Here is a 7,474-nt window from a genome sequence, read left to right as displayed (position 1 = left end):
CATCATGAGAAATGCTGGGATGGATGAAGCACAAGCTGAAATCAAGATTGCCGGGAGAAATATCAATAAGTTCAGATATGCAGATAACACCACCCTTATGGCAGAAAGTGAAGAACTAAAGAGCCTCTTGATGAAAGTGAAAGAGGAGAGTGAAAAAGTTGGCTTAAAGCTCAACATTCAGAAAACTAAGATCATGGCATCTGGTCCCATCACTTCATGGGAAATAGATGGGGAAACAGTGGAAACAGGCTGATTTTATTTTGGGAGGCTTCAAAATCACTGCAGCCTCCGATGGTGACTGCAGCCATGAAATTAAAAGGCGCTTACTCCTTGGAAGGAAAGTTATGACCAACCTAGGCAGCATATTGATAAGCAGAGACATTACTTTGCCAACAAAGGTCCATCTAGTCAAGGCTATGGTTTTTCCAGTGGTCATGTATGGATATGAGAGTTGGACTATAAAGAAACCTGAGAGCTGAAGAATTGATGCTTTTGAACTGTGTTGGAGAAGACTCTTGAGAGTCCTCTGGACTGCAAGGAGATCCAACCAGTCCATCCTAAAGGAGATCAGTCCTGAGTGTTCATTGGAAGGACTGATGCTGAAGCTGAAACTCCAATACTTTGGCCACCTGATGCGAAGAGTTGACTCATTTGAAGAGACCCTGATGCTGGGAAAGATTGAGGGCAGGAGGAGAAGGGGACAACAGAGGATGAGGTGGTTGGATGGCATCACCGACTCAATGGACATGAGTTTGAGTAAACTCTGGGAGTTGGTGATGGACACGGAAGCCTGGTGTACTGCAGTCCATGGGGTCACAAAGAGTCGGACACGACTGAGTGACTTAAATTGAACTGAGACTTTCAACTCTGAGTCAAGTTGCTATTAAATACTCATTCAGTTTGAAAGGATAGATATATTTTTAAATTTGTTTTTGCATATGTGGCAAAAGCAAAAGTACTCTTGGTGTGATCTCAGTAGATGATGGTCAAAGTTCATTCATTCATTGGTTAAGTAGGGACATAAAGATGAATAATGACGAAACACTTTTTATAAGTAAGTCCTATGTGCTACAAATCCTGTGTGCTCTGACCCTTACGTGGACCCCAGCCTCTAAGAAAGTTATTTATTTATTATTTGGTTTGGGCAGCACTAGGCCTTCATTGCTGCTCCGTGGGCTTTCTTCAGCTGTGGTGAGGCTGCTCTCTGGTTGCGGTGCACGGGTTTCTCATTGCGGTGGCCTCTCTTGTGGAGCTCGGGCTCGAGGGCACGGGGCTTTAGCAGTTGCAGCACATGGGCACAGTAGTTGTGGCGCATGGGCTTAGTTTCCCTGCAGTATGCGGAATTTTCCTGGACCAGGGATCTAACCCGTGTCCCTTGCATTGGCAGACAGATTCTTAACCACCATTCCTAACCTTGCATTGGCAGACAGATTCCTTAATCTGGAAAATCCCCCAGACTCATTTTGAAAGCATGGGAAGTTCCAGACCTGCAGCAGCCACATTTAACTTCTTCCAGGTCCTTAAACTAGCTAAGCTTACTCTCACCACTGGATCTTGGCTTATGTTATTCCCTTTGCCTGGAATACCCTTACCTCTTCTCTCTAGCTAAATGTTACTATATTCTTCAGCCGTCAGCTCAAAGGACACCATATTCTCAGAGAAATTCCACTGTTTTCCCAGATCTGGGTTAAGCTGTGTTTTCACATTATAAGATGTCTCTGTTTGTGTGCTTCCCCTTAGCTGCTCGTATGTGCCTAATGCATAGCAGGCTCTCAGTAAATATTTGTTGAATGAATGGAAGCATGTAGGTATGAAAATCTTTGAATCCTTACGTTGTTTACAGCCTAAGCGGGAGAAACAGATGTGTTAAGTGATCATTATAATAGGTGCTACAGTAAAAGAACATATCAGATTTGTTGGAGAAAGGGAAACACAAAGATGGCTTGATCAGTATCTCTTGTGGAGCTGGGCCAGGGAGGACCTTATAAAGAAGGAGATTCTTGAGATGAATTTTGAAGGACAACCTGGAGTTTTCCAGGCATATAAGAGAACATTCTTGGCTAGAAAAGATGTGTGCATTGGCAAAGGGTTGAAGTGCAGTGATGTCATGGGTGGCTTTGGCTAGTTTGCTATACTGGAGGGATAGAGTTTGGGCTCAGTGCCAGAACTTTGCCCAATGCCATTTGGGGGCAAATTCTACTCTGCAGGGGGTTGAATTGTGGTCCTCCAAAGATGTCCAAGTCCTAAGTCATCATACTTGTGAATGTGACCTTATTTGAGAAAAGGGTCTTTGTAGATGTAACTTAAGAAAGAGTTCTGGATGAGTTAAGGATGTAGAGGTGAGATCATCCTGGATTAACTGGGTGGACCTTAAATTCATTAACAGGTGTCCTTATAAGAAAAGAAGACACATACAGAAGAGGAGAAACCCAGCGGGGAGGCCACGTGAAGATGGAAGTAGAGGCTGAAGTTACGCAGCCACCAGCCAGAGAATGTCAAGGATTATAATGATAGCCATCAGAAGCTAGAAGAAAAGCAGGGAACAAAAAATTCCCTTCAGAGCCTCCAGAAAGAACTAGCCCCGCTCAGTTCAGTTCAGTCACTCAGTCAGGTCCGTGCGACCCCGTGGACTGCAGCACGCCAGGCTTCCCTGTCCATCACCAACTCCTGGAGATTGCTCAAACTCATGTCCATCAAGTCGGAGATGCCATCCAACCATCTGACACCTTGATTTTTAACTTCCAGCCTCCAGAACTGTGAAAAACTGCATTCCTGTTGTTTTAGGTTGGTGATGAATTGTTATGGCAGCCACAGTTTACTTATGCATACCAGCAGGTGCCCAACCTAGATCCAGCATGGTTTTAAGACTGGCAGTGTGTGTTATTGGAATCCAGAGAGGAGCTCTAATGAGTGCTTGACTCCATGTCTGTCCCTTAGTTGCTTAACACTGAGAAAACTATGGCCATAATAGATGTGAACTTGTAAACAGGCCACAAATTAGCTGCCCAAAGGAGGCAACCTTTTCAGAAAGGACAGAGCTGGCTAGGAAGAATTTTCTAAAGTCCTTTTGTCAATACTAGCTCCTTATTCCAACTAGGGGGTGAAATCCTGGGTGTTTGGCATCACTCCCTTCACGAATTTGGAGAATTGCAAGTACCTTTATAAAGATAAGCATTTACTTGAATGGCTTCCAAGATCTTTTTATCAGGGAGAGAGCAGTGGGGTGTCATTGGTGATTTTGTAATGCCACAAGTTAAAGCAACATTTCTTTTGGTCACCAACCTTCTTGCCCAAAGCAAATTGAAGAAGCTCCTATGATTTACCTTTGTCCTCTCCCTTCTTGGAAACATAACATTTGTTTAATCCTTGTAATTAACTAGACATATGAGCTTTTTGTATATGAGGGGGAGGGAGTGATAGGCAGAATAATAACTCCCCAAAGATGTCTTTGCCCTAATTCCTGGAACCTATGAATATGTCAGGTGATATGGAGGAAGAGAATTAAGGTTGCAAATGGAATTAAAGTTGCTCATCAGTTGACTTTAACATAGATTACACTGGATTATCCAGGTGAGCCCAATGTAATCACAAGGCTCATTGTAAGAGAAGGAGCATGCAGAAGAATCAGAGTCAGAGTGATGCAACATGAGAAAGATGTTTCATTCGGCAAAATGGTGTCTTTGAAGATGCAAGGGGCAGGAGCCAAGGAATGTGGGTGACCTCTCAAAGTTGGAAAAGGCAGAAAAGTGCATGTGCCCCCTAGAGCCTTGGAAAGGAAAGCAGCCTTGCCAACACCTTGATTTCAGCCCAATGAGAGCCATTTCAGACTTCTGACCTCAGACTGCAAGGTAATACATTCTGTTGTTGGGACTTTCTGATGGTCCAGTGGCTAAGACTCTGCACTCCCAATGCAGGGGGCTGGGTTCAATCCCTGGTCAGGGAACTAGATCCCACATACCTCAATGAAGGTTGAAGACCACATGCCACAACTAAGACCCGGCACAGCCAAATACATAATGAATTTAAATAAATAAATTTTTTGTTGTTGTAAGTTACTAGGTTTGTGTTCGTTTGTTATGGCAGCCATAGGAAAATAGCATGGTAGAGTAGGGGGAGATTGGAGAGGGATAGATTGGAAGGAATTCCTTCCCTGTTCCTGATGCAGTTACCCTATGGGGAATTGTTGAGGAAATACAGATCTGGGCTACTGTCAGCGACACAAAGAGAAGGTGATGTAGTGTTACAAGCCCTGACACGTGTCAAAAAGCCTGATAGGACCCCCTCACCAGCTTTCCTGGAGCGTGACTGTTCAGGGAAACACTGGCTGGAACTGCCCGCCCTGGCCGGGCACCACGGGAACCATGTGCGTGAATTGTTTCAGGATAGGAGATCTTGGTAAGGAATATGGAACTACCAAGCCACCACCAACTGGAAGAACTGGTCAAAAAGAGAGAAAGGTTAAAAGGAGAGAGGAGATGCCAGTCCACATGTCCTACCAACCTCCCAGAATCCTCTTTGCTGGCATCCACCTTGGCTGAGTGATGTGGCGCCACCAGGAAGGACCCTGAGTCAGGGTGATCGGCCAGAGACAGCCCAGAAACTAACCCCATCACCACAAAACCCGAGGCTGCGAGCCATGTGGCAGAGCAGTCCTGGGTTCCCTTAGCCTCCTTCTCTCCACCCGGTGCCCCTTTCCAACAGTCTCTTGTTCGGTCAGCACTTGTGTCTCCTCCGGGAATTCATTTCTGAGTGTCAGACAAGAGCCCATTCTTGGGCCCTGGAAGGGGTCTCCATTCCTGCAGCATGACTGTCTCAGACTCTGTGATTGCAGGAGAATCTGCATGGTTCCAGGCTGGGAATGGCTGCATCCTGACCATCTGCAAAGTGTAGGGACACGTGGGATCCTCCTCTCACAAGCCCAGAGCCAGATCGGAAGGAGGCGTGGCCTTGCCAGCCACTCTGACCTAATGCAGCCTTTGGCCCTCTGTGGTGTCTGATTCCTCTGGCAACCCCCCGAGGCTTCACCGTGTCTGCGGCTCTCCCTTGTGGTCCTTCCAAGGCCCTCCCAGGCCTAATGAGACATCCTGGGGCACCTGTCATGACCGGCCTATGTGCCCCCTACCCCTCCCCCTGCCCTGGGAGGATTTGAAGAAGCGGCTGAACCTGCAGATATTCCAGGCATGCCTGCATGCGTCACTTTTCCCGACAGCTTTCGCCTTCATCTTCTCAAATGTCTCTCCGAGCACTGGCTCCCAGCCTTCTGGCTAGGAATTCATGAGATCAGTGCTGCCAGAAGTGAAACTTGTCAGGGATGGCCTTGCCTGCCTGGCCTCAGAGCATCTAACCAGAAACAGGAGGCGAAGGGCTGGTGGGGCCAGGGAGCTCCGAGTCTGCATGGCCCAACAGAGCCAGGAGGGCTAGAACCGCTGTGATTGGACTCGGGTTAGCACCTTCTCATTGTTGGTGGAAACCCACGTCTTCCTGTGGGTCTGTTCTGGAAGTTCCCCATGATCTGGTGAAGTGTGTGGGCTCTGAATCCCAAGCCTTATTCTTCCACTCACTGGCTTTGTGAACTTGAACTTGCACAACTGTTAAGCTTTTCTGAGCTTCAGTTTCCCCATGTATGTAAATGCAAAAGAGCAAGCTAACAGGTGGCACTAGTGGTAATGAAGCTCCCTGGCAGTGCAAGAGATGTAAGAGACATGGGTTTGATCCCTGTGTAGGGAAGATCCTCTGGAGGAGGGCATGGTAACCCACTCCAGTCTTCTTGCCTGGAGAATCCCGTGGACAGAGGAGCCTGGGGGCTATGGTCCATAGGATCGCAAAGAGTCAGACACAGCTGAAGCGTCTTAGCACACTCGCAAGTGGACAATAAGCATTAGCAGTAATCATAAAAACAATTGCTACTATTTCTGATACCATCAGTTGAATCCTTCATCTTCAAGAGTCATGAATCCCAAAGTATTCTCAAGTACCCTTCCTCAAACATCCTGGGCCCTCCATTCCTAGTTCTCTTTGTCTGTTTGACAATTTTATTGAAGTATAATTGACTTAAAGTGTATAATATGATATATTTTGACAAATGTGTGTATTCAGGAAACCATCACTACAATCAAGATGATGAAAATATTCACTGTGCCCTAAAGTTCTCCTTGGTAATTCTTCTCCACAATTACTGATTTGTTTTCTATCCCTATAGATTAGTTTGTATTTGTAGCATTTTATGTAAATAGAATCATACAGTATTTCCTTTTTTTTTTTGGGTGTGGCTTATTTCACTTTGTGACCCCATGCGTGATTCTTTCGAGATTCATCCATGTTGTTGTATATACCAAGGTTTATTGTTTTTTATGTTGCTGAGAACTGTCCTATTATTGCACAAGATATATTGTATTTGTTTGGCCATTCACCTGTTGATGGACATTTGGATTGTTTTCAGTTTTTGGATAGTTTGAATAAAGTTGCTAGGAATAACATTCATGTGTAAGTCTTTGTATGAACATATGCTTTTACTTATTTTGGTTAGATATATAGGAGTGAAATGGCTAGGTCACACGGTAGGTATAAATTTAATGTTTTGAGAAACTGCCAGACTTTTTTCCAAAGTGGTTGCGTGATTTACATTCCAACTAGCAGTGCACGAGACTTCCGATTGTTTTACTTCCTAACTCTTGGTTTGATCTGTCTAATTTTAGACATTCCAACGAGATATAGTGGTTTTAATTAGAATTTCCTAGATAATTAATGATTAATGATGTTAAGCATGTTTTCTTGCATCATTCGTATGTCTTCTTTAGCAAAATGTATCTTCAAATCTTTTGCCTATCTTAATAATTACACATACATTACAGAGTTTTGACAGTTCTTTGTATACTGTAGACATAAAGCCTTTCTGATATGCTTCTTTGAAAATATTGTCTCTGAGCCTGTGATTTTTTTCTCTCTCTTAACAATGTCTATCAAAGAACAGAAGTTCTTAGTTTTGATGTCCAGTTCATCAATTTCATCTTTTATGGATTATACTCTATTTTGAGTTCATTCTTTTAGATAGTGTGAGATTGGGATGAAGTGGATTTTGTTTTGTTTTGTCCTTTTACACATGGATATTCAATAGTTTGAGCATCATCCATTTAAAAGACTATCATTTCCACACTAAATTGCCTTTGCACCTTTCTTGAAAATCAATTGATCATATATAGGGGTATTTTGGACTCTATTTTACTTCACTGATCTATTTGTCTCTGTATCAATACCATACTTTCTTTTTTTTTTGATAACTGTAGATTTAGAAGTCTTGAAATCTGGTAGTGTAAGTTCTCCAACTTTGTTCTTTTTCAAAGTTTTTTAGCTATTCTAGGTCCTTTGACTCACATGGATTTTAAAATAAGCATAACAATTTCTACAAAAAATCCTTCTGGGATTCTGATTGAGACTGTGTTGAATCTATAGATCCACTTGGAGAGAACTGATATCT

Source organism: Bison bison, unplaced genomic scaffold (genome assembly GCF_000754665.1).
Source record: "Bison bison bison isolate TAMUID 2011002044 unplaced genomic scaffold, Bison_UMD1.0 scf7180017864526, whole genome shotgun sequence".
Lineage (NCBI taxonomy): Eukaryota > Metazoa > Chordata > Mammalia > Artiodactyla > Bovidae > Bison > Bison bison.
The sequence above is the reverse complement of the archived record's forward strand: the minus strand, read 5'-3'. Positions refer to the sequence as shown.